The following is a 26888-nucleotide window of genomic DNA, read 5'->3' as shown; positions in this document are numbered from 1 at the left end:
GAGAGAGGCAGGCTGCCCAATGGCTGGTTGGAGTGGGGTGGCACAGGGGAAAAATCACCTCTCTGCTAGCAGGGAAGGGCTATTACGGGGGCGACGCGACGTCGGTAGGGGCCATGGAAGCGGGTGGATAATGACGGTAGAACGCACGCACACCACGACCGAGTAGGGGCTGCCTGGAGGGACGAGGGATCGCGAGGGCTCCAGCAATAGTAAGCTTAGCAGACGAAAAGTGGACGACGCACAGTGGTCGGTTAGGGACCCGTCGTTAGTATTGCCTTAAAGGGAGTGGGATAAATATAAATTTACAAAGTAGTAGCAGCAGCATCGGCAACATCTAACGGCTAATATCCGCTCATCCGTTCGTATTCCGGTTTGCGCGTTCACCAGCAGCGTCTATTCGTCAAAAGTAGCGTCATCGTTCGCCTTCATCGTCATCCTTCCCATCAGCATCGTTGACGACTGCTGCTGCCACTGTTGCAACAGCAACACGATCATAGTCATCATCAAATATTTGAATAACTTCATACTCTCCATTACATGATCCCTGCCTTCCCTTTCCCCACGATTCGTGTCCCTCTCAGCTCCGCGTGGTTCCTCTTGCTTTTCGAGCAAGCTAGCCTCGCTTTCACAGCCAAGGACTGCTGTCTCCTGTCTAGCGACCTATCACGACGTCCTATAGCGAGAACGCCGTTAGGTTTGTAGCCGCATAGGCAAATGCACAACAGAGGTATTCCATAATTACAGGGAAATAGCCAGACGCTGCGGACGTTAGACGTGGCTAAACGGAACGTGCTACGTAATCAGCAGCAGAGTGCTTATTTGTTCAAACATACAAAACATTAGGAAAAACGAACCAATGAAAGGGACACAGAGAAGGCGAGCCCCAGGCTCAAAACTGGGAGACATGTAATAGCAGAAGCACCAGTGGCCACGGCGGTGAAACGCAGTTTTTTGAGCGAGGTAACAAAGAACTAAGAGAAGATCATGGTAGAAAGATGTGTGCGAGTGAGAACCCAGGTAGAGGCAGAATAAAGTTGGGCGAACAGAAAAAGAGTTCCGATCAGCAAGAGAAATAAAACAAAATAACAGCCAGTGTTCAAAAGAGGGAAGGGCCACATACAGAAGGAATTCGAAAACAGCTGCAAGTAAAAGTTTAAGATTTAAAAGCATGCCATCATCGCTAGCCGGCGACTTACGTCCAACACTGGGAGCCTTAGGCGTTCCATATCCCTCCTTGCCCTTCCTATTCAGCTACCAGTAGACCCGTAGTATTACACAATGAACTGTGGCTCAAACTAGCTGGCACATATTTCAACGATTGAAAATGATGACAAACCGCTGGTGGGGTGGCGGAAACACTACACTTAGTCTGGCTGCGCCTTTTTGCGGTATAACCAGTGAATGGTACCTGGGAGTTCTAAGATATGCGCCATCTGGCTAAAACTCGAGGCAATACGGCCAGGCATGGAACAGCAGGGGGGTTAGAGAGATTGTTATTACACTAAAGATCAATTTAGCTGGGACATAACTTCCGACATCCTTTCTGTATACTGTACCTGCTACTCGTAGCGGCAGTCTTTGTTCAATGAAGACCCTCACCTGGACACGGGACTCAGACATAACTTAAATTTCTCATCGATTTCAACGCCACTGCCAACGCTTCGAAGTTAAGTCGAACACCGCATTACAAGTCTAGCCAAACACTTGCTGTCAGCATGGCATGAAAGTTTGAACTTCTATTTTTATATGCGTGATAAAAACCTATCCACTAAACCTATCTGTGCCATGCAAGAATGTGACTGATTGCTCTCAGGGGCTCACATCAGATCCCAGGAGATCATAGGAACACGTAATAGCTCATATGCTATTGGCTGGAATCCATGACGCGATTATCCTTACAGAGTAGGAAATTTATGAATCATATGTGGAATCAAATAATGATATTATAAGGCTGCTATATGTAATATAGGTGAAGACGACGTGCTAGATGACCATAACACCATACTTCTTAGTTCCGGATTTAACCAGTATTTATTCGTCTCTCAATGAACGGTTATTTTTGTCTGCTTAATGTCTTGTTTATCGACCTATGTTTAGTAGGACAATGTTCAAAAAAAGGCAAGATTCTAATTAAGCCAGTATCCATTGAGTGACGATAACAATATGAATAGAACATGTATGAAGGTTAGCCGTCACGTGTTTCTGCTCGTATTTCCATATGCTTCTGTGCGTATGCTTGTTTGTTTTTGATAACTTACCGTCAAAGTTGTAAAAGTGGTGGGGATTATTCGGTGCCGGTCCAATAGGGCCACTCGGAGGCTGCTGCGGCGGATTTCCACCAGCAGGGTGATCTATATTCGATAGCTGATCGGAGCCAGGTGAGGAACGCGAATCAGAAGGAGTGAAAGGGTCCCAACTGGGCGGTCTTGTAGGGGTATGGGGTCCGTGAGCCGCCAGGTGGGCGGCGCCAGGGGGTCCTGCTCCTCCTAGGGGTCCGTGCGGAGGCGTAGTTCCGCAAGGTGCCCCGCCCTCACTCCAGCCACCTACTGGGGGTGTCCATGAAACCGGCGTTCGGCGGCCTCTGAAAGGAAGCATAAGATACGAATGAACCAAACAATTAATGCACGCTAAATTGCAATCCTGATCTTTAAGATAAAGAATGTCGAAAGTATGTAAAAAGAACGGCACTGCGTATTATACACAGAGCTAAAACTGTCATTCAGTAGAAAAATTAATCTGTGGTATATTTCAGACCTGGAACTTTCTCTGTAGCCCATAACAACAGGATAGTGAGCTCCATTGTTTTTGGGAATTTTGGCGAAGGACGTACCTCGGAATTATGTATGACAAACTTGAGGTTCAACCTTCTAGGCATTAATATTTGCACATCTAGTATTTATAACAATTTCAGGTTAAAAATGCTGCGATGGCATCAAAATAAATTCTCAGTTTTGGATGAGCACTCTACGGAGACACGTATACGCATATAGTTATCAGCGTATGGCATTTACTATTCTACAATGATGACAAATGATGTTGGCATATTTTTTTATAAATGATAAGTAATGAACATAATATAGCTGTGGTTTCTTTAATTAAAAAAAAAGAAGAAAAAAAAATTAATTCGTGTTCTTTTTTTTATACACTGTGGTCTCTATAAACGGAAAAGAGTAAAAGTGACTCCCACAAAAACGACAGGCCTTGTCCATCCAACAGGCATGCATTGATATTTGTCTTAAAATAGGCTTTGCGAGAGAAAAGCCGTTTTACCTTCGCATCGACCTAATATCTAGCTAATTTATACGTTACTTAGTTTTAGTGTAAACTTTAAGCTAGTCCTGCCTATCTTTTTGTAGAATGATCATTCTCGTCTATTCAGGCACCGTCCTCTGTATTCAAATCCGCATTTCAAGCTTCGTTCTGCCTTGGATGTAAAATCATCACCATGTCGTACTGCAGCTATCGTGCGCAAGGATAATCCACGCAAATACGGATTGGGGGTCTTGGATAAGGTAAGGTTGCCGGTATAGTGAAAAACTATGTAAAAAGATAAAGCGGGGGGAATCGGTTTTCAAGCACTATTTGAATCGCTACTTTGCACCCCCAACTCCCTTTACCTCATAAGCCCACTTATCCCCTGGCAATTTTCTCCGTTAGCAGGGCATCAGCTATTTGAGCGATTATCATTTTTCCTCTCGATCACAGCCTGTACCCCAGCTTCTGCTCTCCCTCGTAGCGCCTCCTAAACCTCACAACAAAACGGCCAGCGATCGCGGCGGATGGAGAAATAAGAACGGGACGAATGCCGCCGGTGCCACTTCTGAGGAATGAAGGAAAGGGATAAATTGGCTAGTAGTCGTATCAGTTGCTGCCTAGCTGACTGGTACCTGTGCCCCATTCTTGGCTAGTTTCGTGTGCATGTGCCGGAGCTGCCACAGTTAGGCTACTATAGGCCACAGCGCGAGCCTGTCTGCGCTTGCTGCTTGACTGGTGCTGCTGTTACGACTACTGCTGCTTGACGATGCGGACAACGATGGCGGCGGCCGCTGCTGCGGTAGCGTTCAGATAGAGAAACGGACGGAGGCAGCGATCGAGGGAGCACTAAGAAGAGTGGCTGAGTAAAACGTGGAGAGGCAAAAGGAAAAAGAGTTGCGGGCAATATTTCGAGGTGTATGTTATATTTTTCACGGTCTCTCCTCCATAGGTCGCCGCTTTACCGATCCCTCGTTTGGCCGGCTGAGAGACGGTCGGCTGCCGCCACTGGTCCGCTCCTTTTTCTTCTTCCTCGGACGATACGTCAAGAATTCTTCATGTCGATGCCAATATCAGAAATAAGCCCGGCGACAAAAAGTAAGACCATCGCCGTTGGGAACAAAGCGGCGGCTGGGACGCTGGTAGCAACGGTGGAACCGCTGGAAGCAGTCGTAGCGGTATCACCAGCGGTAGCAATCGTTTCGTCCGGTGCCGCCGTGCCGGTTTTCCAATACGCGAGAGCTGAGGGCGGTGGGGGGGTCGTGGGCCAAACTAGGGCTATGGAAGAGGAGGTACGTAGGGGAGGTAGCGAAGTCAAGCCCCCAAAGATGGAAAAAGGGGTACAGCGGCGCGAGATGGTCGATTCCGGTTCGTTCCATTCTTAGGAAAAGGAAACGAAATTGCCGGCCAGAGAAAACTATGGTAGGAAACAGACATCGGAGCAACGGGCAAATAGTCAACCGGCAAAAAGGCAGCAAAGAGTAACCATTTAAACGACAAGGCAATCCCTCTACGGTGCAGAGGCCGATTCTGCAACTACACGTCTGCTGCTTTCCTATCGAACGCCGAACAAACGAATGCCACTACGGGTCATGCCAGCATGATGTCTATGGGCACATTTGGATACGAACCGCGCACAGAATAATTTAACAAACAATGTTTATTATGCAAATTATAAAGAGAAATAATAATAAAGCAGCCTGTACGAACAGCTGAACGGAACATTCCTTATAACAATAATTGCTAATTTTCTTTGGTAGCTGAAACTTGACCGCATGAATCATTATACCTGGGGCATGCATTTACGTTTCTGTATAATAATTTTTTTTATATTTTTTCTACTTAGAGAGCCTGTTTACATTGATGAGTGGTAGAATATTTCTTGCGAGCGTATTTTATTGAAACGGTGCTTACTATTCACATGTGTGGTCCGTATGCCTCAACACTTCTGCTGGCATTGGGTACGTGCCTTCAAGTTGATACTGAGCTATAAACAAAAAACGAAAGTGCGCCTTTACTCTCTCGTAGCAAGACAGCTGAAAAAAGGCTAAGTAGCTTGGGCAAGCGCTGACAAAAAACAATATTCTCGCATCAAGATTGTATATATATCGCCGCCTTTCTTGAATAAATAGTTTTTTTACGTACCCGCTTACGAACTACCTGAGTAAAACAAGTGACAAATTATTCTACGAACGCCTCACCAGCTTAGAATCAAATAATAGAACGCGGGCAACCAGCTTCTACTAAACATATGTATTCGACTAAAGGGGTCAGATTGCTTTAGCTTGGTTCCATGGTGGCTATACCGAGAATCCTTCCCCTGCCTCTTTGTCTTGAAGAGCAGCAACGTCGATTTAGCATGAAACGGTAGGTGTCGCCATAAGCAACGTGCTATCTACAGCCCAAGCACGGTATCGCCTACGGCCGATTATGGTACTATTCCAGTACAGAAATTGACACGGCTTTCCTGGGAAAACAACGAAAGAGGAACCGATCTAGCGAAGTAAAATGGATATAATTATTAGCCGCCTTGGCAGTTACGCAGTAGAATCAGATATGCACCGTGTAATTGTATCTACCGCTAGCAATCATCAGCGCTATTTATTTGCCGTTTATAATGTGTATCATACTCTGTGTGTGCTCGTAAGTAAGGCGTATAGACTATCTCGTCGAGTTTCGTCCCTTTTGGCTCTAAGTACTGATACTGGTATAGATTGGTACTCTGCTACAGTGTTAGGCTTTTACTTTGCCGCTTACCTTTAGCAAGAGAACAGCTCGATGGTAGTAGCAGGAGAACGTCTATCCAAGTGTTACATTGCGTGTCTAGTTAGCTTGTATCGTATTCGATTATAATACTGTAGCTGGCCTCACGTATGCGGCCTAACTCACCACTGCTGTTGCTTATACCGTTGTGTCATTCCATTTGCTATACACAGACAACGCTCAACGCAAGAGCCGGCAGAGAACGACAGGGCAGCGGTGGCGATGCGTTTCCTCTAGTGCTCTGTTCCTCTCACTTATTTATCATCGTCTCTCGGCTGCTCTCCGTAGCTCGCTGCTCTGCTGGTAGAGCCACATACCGTCTCTAATAATAAATGGTAATTATCTACGATTACACTAATTCATAATTGAGGCCGTCATAGCGTTCGGCTGCTATCCCGCCCGCGGTACCGGGTCTTTTACGCTGTGGGGCCATGGGAGAACGGGGGCCAAAAAAGGGCGGCAACGCTCCGTAGGGTAGCTGTAGCTGGCTCGCTCGCGCACACGGACGAACAGGCACACAGACGTAGCCTGGCCGGCCGGCAGGCGGACAGGCAGCGCATAAACACACGACCACGACGAGCGATCGACGCAGCGTCGACCAAGCAGGCTGCTTGGCCGCTACAACCACTATCACCACCACCCGGCTGGAGAGCTTTCTAATTATCCTAATTATAAGCTATACTCGCGTACCCCGAGTACCCCGGCCCCCCATGAGTGTTGCGCGAAGGGTTTTGGTGCGTTGCCCCCTTGACGCGTAACTCCATTCTACGTCCACTCCCAATTCGGATTCCCGGTTCTCCAGTGGTTCGTCCCAGTTTGCTCCTATCATACATGTACGCGGTTCTGCCAACAACGGTGAGACCCTTCGCTGTTAAGCTAGCTTTTCCCTATGAGAAGCGTCCGCTGTGTGATGCGACTGATGTGTTTGCCACGGTAGCGGTGGTGTTGGTAAAAGTACTGCTGCTGCCCGCCAAACTAACCTAGAGCTGCAGTCTGATGCCGGCTGAAAGCCAGCCAACATGCGCTATGAGGGAAGATAGCTAGCGTCCACCGGTGGCGCTGCTCCCGTCCTAACGTTACCAGTACTGCTTCAACGACTCTGTTCGAAGCGCCCTCTTCCACTCACTCGCACTCTGGCCGCGGTAGCAGCGCGAGCTGCTCTGCCAAAATAGCCTCGAGCAACCACAAAATAGTTAAATTCATTAATTAACTCCCCCATTCCTTTTCCACATTCGGAGGACGGCTCTGGTAGTCGGCGGCTGGACTGAGCGAGGCACAGCCACCGTCGTAGCAATTGCCACAGGAACAAACGTTGCTAGGGGGAACTTCGGGAAGAAACGAGTGGATATCTCAAAGAGAGAAAGAGAGAGAACGAATGGCAGCGCCAAGTAGAGCAGGGCAAAGGGCACCTCACTAAGCGAAGCCTGCAGCCGGTTTGGACCCAAGACCCTAAATGGAAACATCACCAATCGACCATAGCAAACGGAAAATCCACTCTTGCTACGAACACTGCCACTGTCGTATTCGCAGGAGGGAAGACCAACTAGCGCCGCGGCCATCACAACGATTGATAGTGCTATGAAAGCCATGGGAGTAGCACTCGAAGAAATTCACTCTTTCAGAATATTGGAAAATGTTCGCCATCGCAAGCATTATAGTAATTAACTGATAACAAGAAACATTTCTGGGTTTAAAGAAAAAAAAAACACTCTTTTTACAAGTGTGTCATAAAATATATATGAAGCGACGCGACCCAATTTCATCTTTAGGTAGTCGGGCTTTTGTGTGAAGACTGGTAGCCAATTCAGCCGACAAAATGTTTCATATACAAAAGTTCTAGTTATTAACTCATTACAATATTAGTTGTTTTGGTGCAGTTGCATTTGGTAGTAAAGCAACTTGTTATGACAAATGTCCATAATGGATGCATGACAATTGCCCATCAAACCTTGCTAATGACCCGGGTCAGCGATATCAGTTTCACTATAGAGAAATCACTCTAATTAGCTCGCAGCAGGGCTACTCAAGAAATCAGGAACGTTATACTATTAAATGGGCCAATCTAATAAACGATCAATAACAATAATATATAATAATAATAATAAATTATCAATATTATAATAATCAATTCGCGTCACTATAACAACCGGCTCTCGAATCATTAACTAGTTAACACTCTCTCTACCTGTTTTTAAACGCAGACAAATTATTTTCCGGTAAAGAAGAGGCTCTTTTTGTTGAATTTTTCTGGTTAGTTGATTCTGTCTGCCAATCAGGCGAATGCTCTATGTGTGGGAACGCATGCACCTTATGGACGACGTTAGCTTTGCCCCTCAAAAAAATGTTCCACACTACCTCAGTGTTGTATGTACGCGACTTTCGTAAACTGTTCCTGTGAAAAGCGACATAAGCACAGGAAGCCATGCAACGATTTCAGTCTATTTCATTTCATACTCCTTGTTCCAACTATGGAACCTCGGTGCTCCCTCTTAGCATGCTAAGAAACCACCCTTCAGCTGTCGATGAAACTAAATAGGCAGCTAACAGAAGCAGTCTCGCCCACATTCGACGATCCGCATCACCACCCATCTTACCTCAGTACCCCTTACGACACAACACATATGAACACACGAAGAGAGCATCAGCAATAATTAACAGAGCTCTTCGCGCTCGTCAATTTCAGATTTCTGCTATCGTGTCGTCTGCTTAGGACGCCTTGTGGCGGTAGCTATATTAGCTACTGTGACAGCGGTATTTGAGTGTGTGCGTATGCAGGTTGTTATAGCTAGCAACCAGGCGGATTTTTCTTTTGTCAAGGGCGGGGGGAGGAGGTGCAGATAGGGTTTCACCTCCAAAGCCTTCAACGGCACACTGCCCCCATCCCGATGTTCCAGCTGCCAACCGTCTTTGCTTGCATCCAAGCTCTCAGCACAGGCCAATGTGATGGCTATGATGATGTTACGTTTACCTGAGTTCATTCCAATTCGCTGCTTTACATTCCCTTCTTAGCACGGTCAATCAATTAATACTTCACTTTAATATCGGCTTCCTACCTGCCTAACCGTCTACCAGCGCTATATATTAGTTCAATCCGCACACGACGTCGACGACGGCGAACCCTCCAGGCAATTTTGCGTCGCGTCATGCACACACTCCCTTGCTCGTCAACTTCGGTTTCGGTACCATAGCGCGAGTCTCGGATATCGCAAGGGCCCTTTGGGTAGCTGCCGATCCACCGCCGCCGCTGCCATTGTTGTTACAGCTTCAAAAATAACGATTTCGGAGCCTTTTCCAACTTTCGTTCCTTGCCTACCATTGACCGCCCTCAATATCCTTGAAGCCCATAACACCATCGCTGTATATCCCCCTACTGCCTTCTTTTCTAGCGTGGATTCGCCCGTTTGCTGACTCGTGCGTGAGCGAACAAGCTAACCAAAATCGAGCGGCTGATGCTGACGCTGAGACCTGATGGGACGAGGAAATGCGTGAGTAAAGGCGCTAAGGACTTCGAAGCCTGAAACTAGTTGAAGTGATGTGATTGACACGAATTAATCTGTTGATCTTAAAAGCGACGGGCACTCACTCGCGGGTCAAATGGGTATATGGGCAGGCAGTCGTGCCTTTCTTGTTTCCTACAGGTTCAATCCTCCCCTACTTGAACATTGGGGGATACGGCCACGCTCAAAAACAAAGCGAATAAGTTAGATTGAACTAACTATTACGCCGTGTGCAGTCTGCGTTTGTAGGTAATCTTAGAGGTGTCAAAATCACAGGAGCCGACATCAAGGTAATTCAAGCGGCATCCGTCGGCAGGAAAAGGTAGGCCAACCTGCTGATCCTGTTTGCTTGTATACTGGAGATAAAGAGTTAAGAAACGTTCAGTAATGTTTATAAGACGTACTTCCAGAGTAACCGTCTGCCAGGTAGGCTTACCCGTCATTGGTCTTGCTTATGTGGCGTATACAACGACTGAGAATTTAATTTTCCCTGATAACGCTCTTACACATGCACGCGTCTTATTAATGAGCTCTGTTCTGAGCAAATGAGTCGTTTAAAATCATAACCATTGGGCAATTTCCCAAACCCGACCGTTTCGAAGAACCTTAAGGAAGCTATTATCTATTTAGTGCAGATCAAAACGTAGAACTCCCGCCCACCATCTATGCAATCAGCACACATTTACCTCGGGTCAAACTGTCCGAATGCAGTGCCACGGCCCTAGCATTGGCTGTAGTTTTCTCTCGTGGCTCGTTTTATGCCCTAACGGTCATTATCCGTTTAGTTTCCATCTATTCGCCACCATTCAGCTGCATGATAAATTGTCTATTTCGAAAGTTGGCCAACAAGACCGATGGCCAGATGCTCTTCTTGTGGTTGTGGTGCGCGGCTATTCTAACAACCCCGCACTCCTTTGTACGGCATTGCCTCCCCGATTTTCCCCTTTTCGTTGTGGCTACCCCCATGACCACCCCACAAAGGTTCCCAATCGCTATCACAATAAGCTGTAGTAACAGTGATGGTGGTGGCAGTGGCTGGCGCTGTACCCCAAAAGTGGCCGATTCTCTCTACTCTGCTGCTGCTGCTTTTCCTTGCTAATTCGAAGCGAATGTCTCCCTCGCTTCCCTGTCCGTCTCTCCGTCGTTTCGTGATTGGTAATTCGTGATTCGTTAGCAGTCTTCATCGATTCCCCTGAACCACCCCCTTCCCCTTTTTTGGGCCTGGTTGATGTTGCAGTCCTGTTTTCTCCTCGGTGACTCGTGCGGCCTTCGAGCCCAGCCAAACGAGCAGCAGCATCAGCACCGCCAAGCGGAAGGCTACAAGGGCCAATGAGAAAGGTGGTAACTCGTCACTATTTCATTGGCTGACCGGCTGACTGGCTTTGCTCGTACCGCTAGCTTCCTGCTACTTCACCTACTAAAGGAAGACAACAGGCCAACTGAGCGGAAGCCTGACGAAAACGGTTCAAGCCCTATGCCGTTTTTCTCGGCTCGTTCAACCTTGCTTGTTTGCCACATATATATATTGATGCATGCTCTTTACGGTTGGGTGTGCACTTGCGTACAACTCATGTGCACTAAAAACGAATTTTCGAGGCTTACTTGAAAAATGTTGGATGGAAGAGTTTTGATTATTTGTTTATCGCATCCACCTATTGAACGTAGATCTTATACAAACGATTAGCAGATCTAGTTGGAATCAGTTAGACTGTAATCGGTCTTCAAAAAGTACGCACATCGAACTCTGATGGGATACAAACTAGTTTTTTAAGGTCACATAAAGGCGCTTTAAGTAGGCAACCTGTTCAATAAAAAATAAATTTATTCTTCTTTGGCCACTACGATATGTATTGCAAATACACAGACTATAAAGTAAAATATTTCATATAAACGTGCATGCATAAAGTACCACATTTGTCTATCTCGAATAATCACGGCACATGAACCCAAAATATCCACAGAGGAACATCAAAATGCTTGCGCATATCAAGTAGTCACATCGACTTTAAACATCTCGGTGTACGGGCTGTTTGCTCTTTGCAAATCCCTCAACATCGAAGCCCTTTTTTTATAAGGGCCTCAATAACAGTAACCGGCCATCGTCATTGGATATAAACATCTCGGCGCTAGAAAGAAATGCTTGATGGATGCCATACCCTCATCAGCAGCATTTCCTCCAAGCACCAATATCGCATTACCATTTCTCTAACAACAAATAATCTCTTTCTTTTCATCTTCTTATCTCAGATTAGCTGTACCCATTGTAAACGTCAACTAGTAAGAAATGTTATTATAGCATTTTCATTTTGCTTCTTTCCCATATCTTTCCTTTATTTTATCCATCCCATCTTGCACGACTGCAATCTTCACGATCATCAGAGCTCCCTCGACCAACTTACTCTGTAATTTTTTCCTGTTCTGCGGCTCTTCATTCACCGTTCAGCTACTGCTTTGCTCGGAACCGCATTTAGCTTTAGTTTTTTTCTCGTCGCGTACAACTTCACACCGCGCGACGCGTTCCTTCAAGTCAAACCCATCGGCGAAACCCTCTCAACCTCACCATCCACTATCGAATGCTACTGCTGCAAGAGACTCCATCTATCAACGGACGGACTCGGCTGTGCTTCATTCAACTAGCCTGCTAGCGCTACAAATCGTGCTAAACCATCCAGTTTACCCCACATAGCTTACTTGGGGAAAGTAGGTGTTAGGCTAAGGGAGGAACTCTGTTCGGGTCGTGCACAGGGGCTTGGGGATCTGACTGTGGGTCCAACCGGGTGCTCTAGGGGAAGCACTAACGAATGTTATTGTAAATGTTCATTAAGGGAGTGACGGACGGACGGGCCTTCTTTGCTTCATCCGGCAGCAGCAGCGGTGCTTGGTTGCCTGCCTGGCTCGTTCGTTTGTTCGTCGCTTGGTTCTTTCGCTCTGTGTGTTCTCATGTGTTCATTGCTGAGCTTCGTGGCACCGGCGGCGACGGCGACGGCAGCGCTTGAGCTAGTGGCAGCATCAGCAGCCGTAGCAGTGGTGGCGCTGGCGAGAAGAGAGGCGCAGAACAACAGTCAGTCAGACATAAAGACAGAAGCGCATCGGATACACGGGCTTTAACACTCCTGATGCCCCCGCCTGCCGCCACCTGATACGGTGGCTGGTAACTGTGGCGACGGCGGTGGCTTCAGTAGCAGTTGCATTGCGGCAGCCTCTACGTGCCACTGTGGAACGACAACGCGGTGCAGAACGCCACCAGAAAAGGACGACCATAAGCGACCCATGTGCCTGCCTGTCTGTCTGACCGGGTGGGAAAAATAGTGTGCCTACACGTGTCACTATAGAACGTCCTCATTCCTTCTCTAGTCGGTTTCCCTATTTTGCGTGTTCTCTCTTTTCCTCTTTTTCGTTCCTCTTCGCCTTCTCTCTCGGCAATTCCGAGGCGTTCTCTCTCCCCTTCATTGAGCTTGTTGTATGTGTAGGGTCCAATTTGGCTGTCATTGTTAACGCTTAGTTGTAGATGCTGCGAGTGCGGGAGACTTCGGGGGCGGGAAGAATTTAGGGATGTTGACGACCGACGGGAAATCGCCAGCAGAGGACAAGCCGCTGTTACAATCATGTCGAGCCAGCCAAGCAGTACCATAAGCCAATCCTGCTAACTTTAAAGCACTACCAGACGAACTGTACAATGGCAGACTAGACATAACATCATATATATATATGTATATATATATATATATATATATATATATATATATATACATTTATATTTATATTTATACATATACAAGGTAGTGCGTTAAAGCTATAACGAGCCGTTTGTCTTAGCGGACATACGTTCACTACACCTTTACTCGTGGTACCACAAGAAAACCAGTTCCTCCTAGAGTAAAATAACAAACTTATCATGGCGAAAGACGTGTGTTGTTTCCAGAATTTGAACACGGATCAGCTGTTACTCAATCCCTTCGTGCTGGGTATAGCACTTTTTAGACTTCTTTGCTCGAAATTGATGGTCTATGCTATTTCCAATTTTTTTAGAAATTTCAGGATGATTTCCATGAGGCAAACTAAAAGACCCTAATAGAGCTTAAGTTTGAAGGGCTCAGAAATTCATCATAAAGGTCATTTTGACCCACCTGGATTTCCTATATAGAAATTAATAGCCATTTTGGAAGAAAAAATATCAATTAGCAATTGGCGGACCTGAATAAGACTTTTTGCATTTTTTACCTGTTTTTTTTTTAACAATTTTCGCAAGATTGTAGCACATTTGAGCGATATTTCAACAAGTTGGTATTCATCAATATCGCTAATAGCAAGGTCCCTATTAAAAAGTTATCCGCGGATTAAGGAAGGAATATTACGGAAGTGATTAGTGAGTCGTTTTGACACTAAATCGAAGTTGTTATTCCGCTAGATGGCGGTTATACTGAACAAACATGGTCGTCAGAAGTAATACTGAAAGAAAAATTGGTTTAAATATCTGTTTAGACACAGTCTTAAGAAATAAATCATAAGGAATATATGCGTCATCCTATATATGTATAGGTCTTGCAGTGGCATATATACCAGTGGCAGTACGGTAATTAACTATGTTAACAACAACCCCACTACGTCCAACAAGTGAACCTACGCTATTCAACGGACTGTTTTGCGTATATTTACATAGGACACAAAAGAAATCCAGGCGTTTGTGCAGAACTACTCGAGGACTTTATGCAGACACTTACATATTGTGAATATTAGTCAATGAGATGAACTATAATGAAAGAACCACTATTAACGCCAAGTTTTGTTGCCAAATCCTGAAGGACAAATAATTAAGCCAGCTGTAAAACTGCTCTTCGATCACACACCGCCAAGTATCATTCGAGAGTTCACCACAGGTTTTACCGAAAAGATAAGAACTTTTAGTCCTTAGTTGTCTTATCCTAAGATGGACGGACAAGTGGCATGGACTTCATCAATCAGTGAGCAAAATGAGCAAATTTGGTTAAGAAGTGCCCAGTGATAATATCCACGCTAGCGTAGTTTGAAGCTACACAATTCAAACTATGGTCGGCCTATGTCATGATCGATATCAAGCACAAATTCGTGTATCACTTGTATAGTGTCCTAACTTATTCCTCAGCCGACATCATGTTACGGGTCATGTTATATCTTTGGTAAGTTCTCGATCCATTAGTGTCCCATATGAGATTGTGTTATTCTAGCTAGAATTATAGTTTTAAAAAGACTCCAAAATCGCGCATATAATAAGGAATCGAGCGGTGGTGACCTTGATGTATACCATATAACGCTATCATCATACGCCCTCAAGCTTATAAATTGAGCGACGATTACATTGAGTTCTTATTTATATACGCCTATGCTGTCACATAAATCAATCACTAGTATTGGCTGACCGGTGGCGGTATTTTTACGAAAAAGGAAAAATAAGTCAAATAAATAATAGTGCAAATGGCGGTAATCCTCGCTTTCCAACCTAGCAGAACTAGAAGTAATAAGAAAAATGATGCTAGACAAAGTGGGGAGAGAGCAGCGAGAGGGGTAAAATGGGGTGCTAATGGTAGTCATATTACTAATAAGAGTAATAGTGGTCCAAGTACGAGCGCCAAGCTGAAACAGCCCACGATTTTCTGTTGATTTAATGGCCGAAGAACGTTAGTTGGTACGGTAGTTCAATCGGCCTCTGTTATTGAAACGATATCTGCTACAGCAGAAGTAGTCGTCGAGCGCTGCAGTCGACAATACTATTGCCCCACCGGAGTCAGAGGCACAGGGGCTAGATAATTTCAACATTTCGCTTTGGCAAAAGCCTCCGACCTTCGAAAACATCGTTTCTTGATAATTGATCGTGCCTTGATAAATAAATTACTATTATAACTACTACTATTATTTATTGTTAGTCTTATTAATAATAAGAGAATTGCATCGGCGATATGATATACCGCATCTGATCAAGAGTAATAAAATAATATGTGGCGCTGTCGCTTCTATTTATCTTGCTTTCGAGGAGCGGCTTAATAAATTCGATTGTTATAATATAATCTCTATATGTTTTCTAACAGTTATCGTATTCTCACGCTAAATCGAGAGAATGTATACAAATATACAAAACCGTAATAATGGGTGGGCTGTGGGTAGAAAAATGACTGTACAGCAAACGCCGGCTAGAACTATCTTATCGCTCGCAGACTAATGAATAACACACTTATAAAAGTGACGCAAAAATAATAAGTATTTTAATTAATTTGTGTTTATTACATGTCAGCTATATGTTTCATCGTTATTTATTACGCTGGATAGGGAGTTTTTAGAATGACTTAATGGACGGTGGCACGATAGAAACATTCGAAGGAATCGTTGGGTTTAATTTCGAAATTACGCAGAGTGCTGTGAATATTTAAATTAGGAGTGAGTTGTTCGTAAGTATCGCAGCGCAGATGATCTTCGGTTCGTGCACGAATCTTAACGTTCAAAAAAGTATCTCATTTAAAGTTGTACTTTCATTGAAAGAAGCACCACACCTCCAGAAGAAGCAGACAGAAGCCGGTCCATTGTATTCTTATGAGCATGATGACGATATTTGCCGACTTGCATTTACCTAAACAAGAGCACGTGATTATATGTTGAATACATAAAAAAAAAGGTCACCCCTCGACTGTTGGCCTGCCTATTACTTCGTTTTTTATTTATTTGACAGCCTATCTGGTCCTTTCCATCAGCTGCCTTCAATTAGCAATAATAATATTTACTAGTCCTACTAGTAGTGTATGGACGAAACGGTAGCAGCAGAAGGATGTGCCGACTGCGGTTGTAATAATAATAATCGTGATAATAAGAGCCCTCCTCAACGAAAAACCCAACGCACAAATCCATATATCATCTATTCCATTAATATTCAATTATGAATCACAAACAACTCCTTCCCCTTTCCTCTGTCACGAGTTTGCGCCCACAAGCAAGATCGGCCGCCATTTAGCCCTATACAGCATCATCAGAGTTTCACATGGTCAATAAAAGCAGAGCGGACATGAGCAGAGAGAACATGTGCGTGTGCTCGTCAAAGTCTGTGAAGAACCTTATACCCGAGTGTACGGCGTGTCCTTCTATAGGCGTACGCCAATTCCACTACAACTCGACCATAGACGTGGGGAGCTAGTTGTTAGCTAGGACAGAATTCCTCGCTACATAGAAGAAAAGCTTTTTACTTTTTTTCTTGTAATGATAACCTGTCGTAATGTCGCTATGAGGACGTTTTGGGAACAGCGTACAGTTTAGCGACTCAAAGAGTCTTCAAATTGGCACTAATAGGATTAGACAAATCTCTGATCCTATTCGTACGTATCGTACCCTGGTACGAGGCAAGCTGAGATAGTCCAAGCGTATTTTTTTGTCCAGCAATCGGTCCGGCGAGGTGGGAAGTTAAATAGATTGGGGTTATTTCACCACAAGCCCCGTTCTACTTTTGTAAATATAATTTTCATAGGTATGTAAGCAGAAGCAAACCAATCAAATGATTCAAAGACACATATCGCTCCAGATGCTCCATGCGTCTTTTGCGTCCATCGTATTCACTAAACTCACAGCATAACTTGTTTTTTTCACTGCACGTAAGTATTCGAAGTACTGACAACGTACACATATATGCCAAAGAGATAAACGAAATAGTCAACTCGTTTCGTAGTGAACGCTTCTCCGAAATCAACAATAGCGCACAGCGCAGCACTGCCACGCTGGCAGTGGTAACAACAACGGAGACTGACATCAATGACATTATACTATACTATTAAGATGAAGCGAGATGGGACAAGTAGATGGACAAAGGGGCACCATTACCAATATTAGTCCACCCCGTTCCCCACTGTAGTACTCCGAAAAGTGAAGCAACTCCACACGCCGACATCAGTAGCAGCCCCTCGATGTGAATTATCAGAGACTTATGGGTCGAGGAGCTGCGGGGGACATCGGTTGTAAGACCTGAGATTCAAATGGAAATCTAATCGATAGAGAATCACCGAAATTTATTACTTTTATTGTCACTGCTTCTAGGGTTATTGTTACAGCTACTAAAATAATTTCGTCGAGGGGTGCGATGCCGGTGTTGCCGGAGGCTGCGATCCCTTCGTTCGTAGCCCGTCTGCCCTTAATATAAAAATAATGACCAGCATCATCTCTATCATCATAATTGAATTAATGCACTCAATAATGTAACCGGCGAGTGGACCTCAGCAACATTAATCACAATACACGCTGTAGATGCACGTAGTAGCTCCTGTGCGTCTCTGTGTGTGGATGTCGATTGCATACATATAGGGAAATGCACGATGGGCAATGACAACCATGTCGTCTAGTGACTATGACATGCCATTTCTAGATGGAGAGAAATGTTTTCTATTAACAGTATTATTAATGTTCTTCATTTTTTTTTTTATGTTTGTCGTTGTCATTTACCGGGAACAAATATATTTAGTATTTGTGGCGGCGACACTCCCAGCTATTCCGGCTACAATAATACTCTTTTGTCTGATTACCCCCTTATTTAATTACTATCAAAGACTAAACAATTCTATCAATTTTTGATGCATGAAATTATTGTTAGTAATGGATACGCTGAATGTTTACTGCTAACTCGCTCAGACACCTTGTCCACGACACTGCCTCGAACAGAGAATAAACTCGAACGTTCTTTTATTATATACTGTTATTACTGTCACAGCTCCCGTTATTAGGCGATCAAATCATCACGAATCATTGCTTATATCTACACGGATAACCACATCCTTGGCATTTTGTATTCATATTAATGACAGCCACAGCAGGTGATGGCCAGACGACCCCATTTCGGTTAGTCCCGTTCTGAGCAGCAGTATATATATATATATATATATGTAGGGCGCAATTATTACATGAAGTCACGCAAAAGGGAGGACCTGTCCGACCCCGGGGAGTGAGGCGGGGGGTCGCAAGACAAATACGACGTGAAAACGCTGCGATGAATAAATACATAAATGAGCGTTGACTGAAGAATCTGTGGCTGTTCCTCATTTCAGTGTGGGCACATCATCATCATCCACTCGTTTGACGTGTCCACATGGAAGTTGGCGTTCGTTTATTATCAATAATCTATCTTCTTTTTATAGTACAATGTCTATTATTGAATATATGTTGTATATGCACGGCACACTATTTACCCGCACGCACATCCTTAATGATAATTGTTTCGTCACTTTGGCTAATACGTTTAAGAGATAAGTGGCAGTGCAGCTAGTTCGTGTTGTGTTTGTTTATCTGTCTGCGTAGCCTCCCCTATGTTTATATCAGTATGTGTGTGTGTGTGTGTGTGTTAACGGTGCTTTATATTATAGACGGCATTTAATGGACCGTAAAAGCATCCCAGTTTAGTTTATACAGCGGCGTTTCTAATCAATTACTTGATGTCTAGTTGCACGTGATCAAGTCCTATACCCATCTGGCCATCCATCAGAGTTGTGTGTAACTGTATCATTGCCTTTATCCTTCTTACGTCCTCCATGTTGGCGTCGTCTAATCTTATCGACCCTGGCTGCAGGCGCTTTCGTCCTAATCGAACTATTATCCAAATTCGTTTCTCCATCTCCGCTGTGACATTTTCCAAGACATTCTACGCTGTCGTTGCCAGTAATAAGATATCCAAAAACGCGTTAGCTTTAGTAGATAGCTTTTTAGTTGACCATGTTTTTGGTATGAAACAGAGCAAGCGCACTGTCTAAAGTCAACCTATAGAATTTAAATTTTTGTGGTTACTTTATGACTGTTTTACTTGACTCACAAGCTTTTACTGCATCTACGAAACAACCGCATGTGAAAATACATCTGGGAACGAAATTCAGGTAATTAACATAGAAGAAAAACGTCAGACCTATGCAGTAACTTCATTAAAAGTTAATCAAATATTGCAGTTGGAACATAACTTATCACATCTGCTTATAATATATAAGAACGTAGCGCTGTAGAGACGCATCTATCTGCGGCAGTCGCACAATGAATATCATTGTTTAGATATCGCGAAGTCTGCGCAATCGGTTTACGCCGTTACCGCACCGCTATGACGTTCAGACCAACGGTTGGAACGACGTCACTACGATGCTAGCTATCTTTCCGAAGGAAAAGGAAAGAGAAGAGGAAAAGACTATTCTGCCTAAAACCCCTTTTTTCCTACCTTTTAGCACCGTCCTGCCCCCTTCATGCTCATGGTCCCAGCTTCAAATAGGTAATGTGAATAAAGTGACCCTCTCCCCCTCCTCCTCCTCCTCCTCCTCCCCCCGATAATGTCGCTGTTAGTTTGAGTCTCCAGAGCTTTTGGTGTCTCTCTATAATGCACGCACCAGTCGCACTCAGTATTATTTCTTTCTCTTTTTAAGGCCCCGACTATTCGTTTTTGCCCCGCTCCGCGCGGATCCATGTATTTCGTCGATTCTGCTTGCAGTTTCTAAAAGCCGGTTTCCCAGATCGGTTTTCCCATTTGCCTGTTTTGCCGTTTGCCTCACACCTTTCGTAGTTCTACTCGCTCAACTTGCCACTGCTCCTCATCACATGGGCACACTTACAACCAGCAATACTAAACATGCCGCTGTACTCTGCTGTTCTGCGACTCTAACCTGTCCCCCGTCAGGTGGTTCTTATTCTATACGCCTTAGACCCCCTAGTTCATTTTTGTGAATCTCCCTCTTTGGCTAGCGCAGTCGGCTGGATTCTTCGTTGTCCGTTCTATGAAGGGGAACAAATTCAATTTATACGAGGCCTCCTCCAGACGAACGAAGCTCAGCAGCGTCCTCCAGCTCCCGATATGTTTTAGGAACGGATAAAGCTAGAAGTTATATAGGGCAAGGGGTTGGGGAATATGAGACGTCGCAGCTCACACACATTATCCACTCTCGCCCGCTTCGTTTGCCCCGAATTTTGCATTTCTACATATGTACCCTTTGCGATTCGCCCGCCCCTATTTATAAACGCTCTGAGCTTTCTGAGCATACGGGAAAATGAGCTCCGAATGGGCGGTAGGCTACATGAACGAATGAGCGTGCGGAGGAGAAAAACCGCACACGGAATAAAGCACTCTTGGGGGTTCCCCAAGGTAGTGGCCGTCGGGGTACCCGTCTACGGTGCTACCGTTACTGCACTGCTGAAGCGGCTAGACAGTCGATTGAACTGCGCGTTCATAGCGCATTATGAGGCATGTACAACACTGAAGTCTATGTGTGGCTGAATCTCTTGAGGCTTCCATAAAGAACTGCTTGGCGACTGTAAAGTATTGGGTGATACACATGTCGGGCCGTGCTGGAGCTTTGGACAAAGCTGGTGCACTGGTCCATCGAAAGACCCTTCAGATGTTGAGTTAGTTGTCCACAAGGACAGGGAAGAGCGAGAAGATGGAACCGATGGGAGGGTGGCAGGCAGTCAGGCAGGGAATATTGCAAAGTCGAGGCTGTTAAGGCGATGTGGCTAACGGAGATGTGCTGCAGGCAAAGCCGGGTGGGAGTTAAATGGCCTGGAAGCCCAAATGGGAAGTGGGAACTCTCTTGCCGCTACAGCAGCCACGCACCCGGACAGCGAACCGCCATCCGAACCCCTTTCGTTCTGAAGACATTCTGAAGGCGCGTATGGTCACCCCCTTCATGGGCCGGGCGCAAGTAGGGTTGTGGCAAAGGAGGAGCTCAGTCGAGACATCTTCGCAGACGATGACAATGACGCGATTGCCACAAGGGCACGGTGCGATGGCAATTCAATTCGACGAGTTAGAAGAAATATGGGTTGGATTGCTACCAAAACAGGCGATGCCGTGTATCTCCAATTCATCACCCCTTGACTCATATGTACGTACATGATAGTAATAGCTATATGATAATTTTATAAATGTATATCTTGGTGATCACGCATCATACCATACAACGGTTAGTGTCTTCGCTCAGAGAGAAATCAAATTGTATATATACATATATATAAAAGAATTTACCGACTATGTGATAGCCAGTAGATCATTAAATATACAATGTTTGCAATTCATAGACTGAACTGATCGTTTCTGTAACAAGTAAGCGCAAGTTTAACAAATATAAAAAACCGTTTATATATAATATTCTACTCTTTCAACGCGTTGAGAGCTATACACACGAAAGAAGTTCATCTAGTTATTATTTTAGTACACATTGTGATCTTCTTGGTGTGGGTCAAAGGCTGGACCAAGCAAAAGCGTGATCCTTAATGACTCGAATAGTACAAACGGTCTCAAAGCGCGTTTTCAACGCTATCAAAGCCAGAGGTTGCTGGTTGTGTCTGCTGCGGTAATTCTCGCTGTGGCTGTTATTGATGTTGCAGTCGATAAGTTTATGAATTCCAATCGGAGGGACTTTGCCCTTGGCGTGACGCGTTCCCATAGAGGAACGTCTTGTAGATGCTAGCCACGGGCTGGATTAGCCATTGATTGTGGTCTAAGTGATAGCAACGATGATGGGATACATTGCAAGAACGCCGTCAAGTCTACGTTTCGCTTTTATAGCGGACTGATATGTTACAGTAGAAATACATTTGTGTCCTTATACATGTTTAAGTGATATCGTTTCAAGCAGAAAGGCAGTCGCTAGCGGCGTTCATTCACTTAAGCAGGAACGGCTGAGGTGTTCCTGGAATGAAACTATAAGGGTAAATACATTAGGCTAAATGCCTCAGTGCCAAATAACAATGAAAATCGTCATCTTGCGATCGAAAACGTTCTTTATCCTTTTTAATAGGAGTAAGTAGGGATTTTTTAACAAAATACGTTGAAAATGGGGTAGCGTATGAATCATTACATATTGGTAATAAATAACCGAATTCCTCGATTGTTTCATTTCAACGGCTGATTACCAGCTATACCGTGAACGTCAGCGTCAGATCTACAAATTTATTCACGAGTGGTATCGACAAACGCCAGTTGATTCTAGTATAGTGTTATTTAGACTTTATGCGGCTTTGTGTTCTATTTTATTCTGGTTCTGAGAAATGCGGGAATCAACGGCACAACCAAAGCGCAGTATGAAGGCCATTTAACCAACCATATATATACACTTCTGATATTGTTTTTTTTATTTTACCTCCAAGCTGCTCAGTCGACAAGAATTATGAGTAGTATTACCTTATGTTATAGTCGCTATAATTATATAGTATCCACTATCTTTACACAGCCCATGAATCCATGTCTTAAGTTTATATTGTCGTTTTAAGAGCTACTCTCGTCGTTCGCAGCAGACTACATGTTCATAACTTACAATGTAGCACTTAACCTGATTAACGTCTAACTAAATCTTGGTGTCCAATCATGGGACCTTTCCCAAATGGGCCACCCACAGCTGATCTCCCTGAGCCAATCAAGATCGGGTAGATGTCTCTTCAAAATAAGTCTCCTGCCAGCTTTTTAGCGTATGTTATATAATCAAAACGTTGCTACATGAACAATAGGAAGTTACCACCTTCGATAAGACGTACTGTTATGTGTAATCAATACAAAACGTGCACACATAGTGTACATATCATTTTTAATGTCGACCTCATTCAACTGCTGAATTAAATGGCGAATTAAGGTTATAATATTACTAGTATGTTTTAAGGTGATCGCACATTTTCCGCCTTTTTTCTGGCTGCTTTATCCTTTATCTGATTCTGACTTGACTATTTCCCGTTTCCGGACCGCATCTGGCATTAGACCAATTTATCTCCCGACCAGTTAGCGTATATTTTCCCCAAGCAACACACACACACACACAAGTGCAAGTGTGCGTCCCCGCTGCGCATAGGCAAACCACGAAACCCGTCGACACTGCACAATACGTTTCGACATTGTACTGCACACTATAAATAATGAGACGATTCACGGCTAAAGGTTGAAAAATACGGGAAAGGGACAGAACGAAACAACGGCCCTGTTTTTAGTTGCACAAACGGCTGCATCTGCTTCTCAGTATATTTTAACCCCGTCCGAATAAGCGAGCCGTTTTGTCTTGAACCAAGCGTAGCGCTATTATCCTCGTCGCACTTGTACTAGCCTCGTTATCTTCGAGGCCCGGCTAAGCCGGAATGGTTCGTAGGGATGGTAATACGCGTTCAGTGACCGCCAAATACTGCCAGATAGCCCGAGGTATATCATCTAGTCTGCGCTGCATGGACTACGTCGCCGCCCTACGAGGCTTTCAAACCACTTTCGTGCGGCCGTTTGTCGTTTTCTGAGATGGTCACTTGCTTGTTTATCCATAGTTGGCTGCTTTCTTTGCTTGGCTGATTCGCGCCCACGGTTCCTAGAAAGTTTCGAAGCAAAGTGCACACTATACTCCGAAATCTGCCACAGGAGAACTTCTGTTCTCGAAGAAAAGCAGGGGGAGAGAGATACAGAGCGCGAGTAAGACTTACGATGACGGTGTCGACAGGCACGTTGGGAAAGATGTACCGGTCTACATGTATCTTTAGCAAGGCGTTCGATCGCTAGCATCCGCTTTTTCAAACGTGACCATACGCAGTAGAATAAAAAGGAAATAAAAACAAAATTAGAGCGTCAGACAGCATCAAGTTATTTCGAAAGAATATACCCATGCAAATTAGATAAATTGACAGGTTAAACTGCAGCATGATTATGATACAGATTGTAGTTTACGCTTGTGAATAGATAGCAACAACTACACTGATTTCTACACAAATAGAATACAAAACCCTTCTATGCATTTTTATTTTTAAAGCTCGTGACCGCACGACCAACCTAAATGAGGTTTACTATGAAAAGATCATCTACAACAGACATTGAAGCGGAGGCAGTGGCATCAGCAAAAAATGTTCGACTCGATCCCTATTTAGCGAAATCTCAGGAGAATTCGTCTATTACCACTAACGTTTTTTCTATTTTGCCAATTTTTCATGTGGTAGATCATTAGTGGAAAAATTATCACGATAAATTCAGGAAGCCACTTTGTCAGCTGGATTTCACAACAGCACAACATGTCAAAGAGCCAAAATTGCTAATAGGCTTCGAGGACTGATAAGGGCTGTACATTTAGCAGAAACGCCCTATTGGGCCAAACAGAGGAAACTTTTGTCCATAAAATAAACTGATTACTGGCGCGCCTACTATTTGACATACCTTCTAATTATCAAAAGGACAAGTTACGATAACAATCGTGTGGACATTTGCCACAAAGTCGCAGAACGCCTACCGGCTGTAAAGAAAAACTGAGAGACAGGAAAGTTTGTTTCAGCTATAGCTGAGGTACACCCCCCCCCCCAAATACGGGATGGGCGTGTTCTCTCAATAGATATGCACCCTTCTTTCCGTGCTCGATCGTTAACAAAAAGAGAATGTGTCTACACATGTGTATGTATGTGTATCTAGCTATCTGACTTCTTCGAGCCTGTGGCAACTGTCCATATCGAACAAGAGATGCGTGCCGTTGCATAGGCCGTTCTAGGACACTGCAGTACCAGAAGTGGTAGCAGTGAGCAGTGCCGGTCGTCGTAGTGATAGTAGTATATATTTTAATGGAGGATTCATGTTAGAGATCCCAATCGAACCCTAAGATCCTATTTCGGATTCCCCTTCGGTCTTGCCCAACATCCCGGACTGTTCGGGATCGTACCCCATAACAACCTCCGTTCCACCATTTTTCTGGCTGAGTCTACCCTTAAGATACAATTACTACTGCAGTTCCCTGTCCTCGTGCAAACCCTCCGCGTCTGCCACCATCGTCCATAGAGAACGCATAATATTATATCCGTCGGCGAGAAAACGAGACAGCGTTGCTTCAGTGACATCGGTTCAATAGAGGCATATTTGCCACTTAGCCTGCGCACCTCGGGCGTCTTTTGGGCGAGATGGTTGGTCGTGTCGGGGGTTTAACATTTCCGACGTACACCCATTCCTCGCATCACCCCCGTTTACTGCAGGCGTCCTTCCCCGCGCAGCCTATGTTCATCCATGCTTAATGCGTGGCCGTTACTGCTCGATCAGTGCAGACGAGAAAGCCGGAGTCAGGCCCGGGACGAGTCGAGCGGACGAAAGTGCCCGCTCTTGATTCAGTTCTTTTTCTCTGCGTTAAATTTTCGCCTCTTCGCTTATTTTGCTTGGTTCTTCAGCCAACCCACGACGAACCGACAAAGTCCTCTCTACGTCACTCTTCGTCTCCGACTGACCACTACGATCCTAACTGTCGACATGAGTGCTGTTAAGCCAACCGATATAGCGCTTCTTGTCGGATGGTCTAATCAGCGCCATGATCTGATCTCGCTCTCTGTCATTTTTGCTGATAACGCCATTGTACTGAAACAATAGAACGTAGATGACCGTGGAGCAGCACACCAGACAAAGAACAACTAAAAACGACAGATTGGCGAAGGGTGGCAAACATTTATGAAACGGCTTCCACGTCTATATATAGAACGGGTTCGTTTGAATCCATCATACAGCATAGGATATCGACAACGCGACTGATCCGACTGTGTGGAACGCGAATACGATACTTGACTTTATGATGTATCAAATCGCACATTTTAATAAAGTTTTGTCCACGTCTGCAGTACGGCACTTACCTTTTTATGTTGTAGAATGTAATACTGCCGACTTCGGCGCATAGATGTTATGTTCTGTGGAAACCCTAAACGCGTACGTTTGGTATATAGACGAATGAGGTAACTCACCCTGAAAGTCAAAAGACAGAAAGGACTGCCCCTGTTATATGCAATCTTGACTAAGTTAGAATGTATATTATTTTAAGCACAGAGCAATTTCAGTCTAAGTACATTAATTCAACTCCAACATACGTTCCCCACGAAGATAAAATCCTTTAGAGTAAAGTGTTGTTACTGAGGTATAACAGCTTTACATTATGTGCGGGTGTGTACATTTGATTATATATATATATAGGAAGAAATACATAGGCAAGTCTGTATGAGCATATCTCCATGCACACTAAAATGTACTCCATTATATTTCTACCAGTAGCTATGTAAACACATCGTTTATGCTAAATAAGTGTGTTACGCGCATTAGATTCGAGCAAAAATTGGCTAGTCAAATTATATGAGTACCATTATGCGTTTATAAACATAAACGCGCGTCCACTTTGTTCTGTACATGCTCCGTATATGAGCGAGTCCGTCAGTTCTGTGTGGGTCGGCTTAATCAATGAACAGAACTACACCTACAGCTAAATTGATAACAGGATAGCGCTGTGAGCGAGGAGAATAAAAAGATAAGGGGGGGGGGGTAAAGAATGAGAAGAGAGAGGTACAATGACGGCGAATGCAACGGCAATTACAGTATCGATACATTGAAATCCGCGCTTTGCCGTGATAGAACGACGGGATGCAAATGCTGAGCCTTACGAC

General features: G+C 44.5%; 1 protein-coding gene and 1 long non-coding RNA gene across 3 annotated transcripts in view; both read right to left on the bottom strand.

Moving 5' to 3' along the window:
• LOC111249814 (LIM domain transcription factor LMO4-like) overlaps positions 1-26888 on the bottom strand; it is a 126037-nt gene that overhangs the window by 30211 nt on the left and 68938 nt on the right. The window contains exon 2 of the mRNA XM_022804457.2: positions 2259-2584. The gene's annotated coding sequence lies outside the window, so the exon portion shown is untranslated. The remainder of the gene's footprint in view (positions 1-2258; positions 2585-26888) is intronic.
• Positions 18172-26684, bottom strand: LOC147758862 (uncharacterized). Of its 2 annotated transcripts, none has more exons than XR_015319084.1 (3): positions 26589-26684; positions 26091-26199; positions 18172-22179 (listed from the first exon to the last, which is right to left on the bottom strand). It is a non-coding gene; the product is annotated as an uncharacterized LOC147758862 (long non-coding RNA). The 2 variants fall into 2 exon arrangements; XR_015319085.1 differs by lacking the exon at positions 18172-22179 and adding an exon at positions 22193-25821.

The sequence above is a fragment of the Varroa destructor genome, unplaced genomic scaffold, assembly GCF_002443255.2.
Source record: "Varroa destructor unplaced genomic scaffold, Vdes_3.0 BEIS01000001.1, whole genome shotgun sequence".
NCBI lineage: Eukaryota > Metazoa > Arthropoda > Arachnida > Mesostigmata > Varroidae > Varroa > Varroa destructor.
The sequence above is the reverse complement of the archived record's forward strand: the minus strand, read 5'-3'. Positions and strand labels throughout refer to the sequence as shown.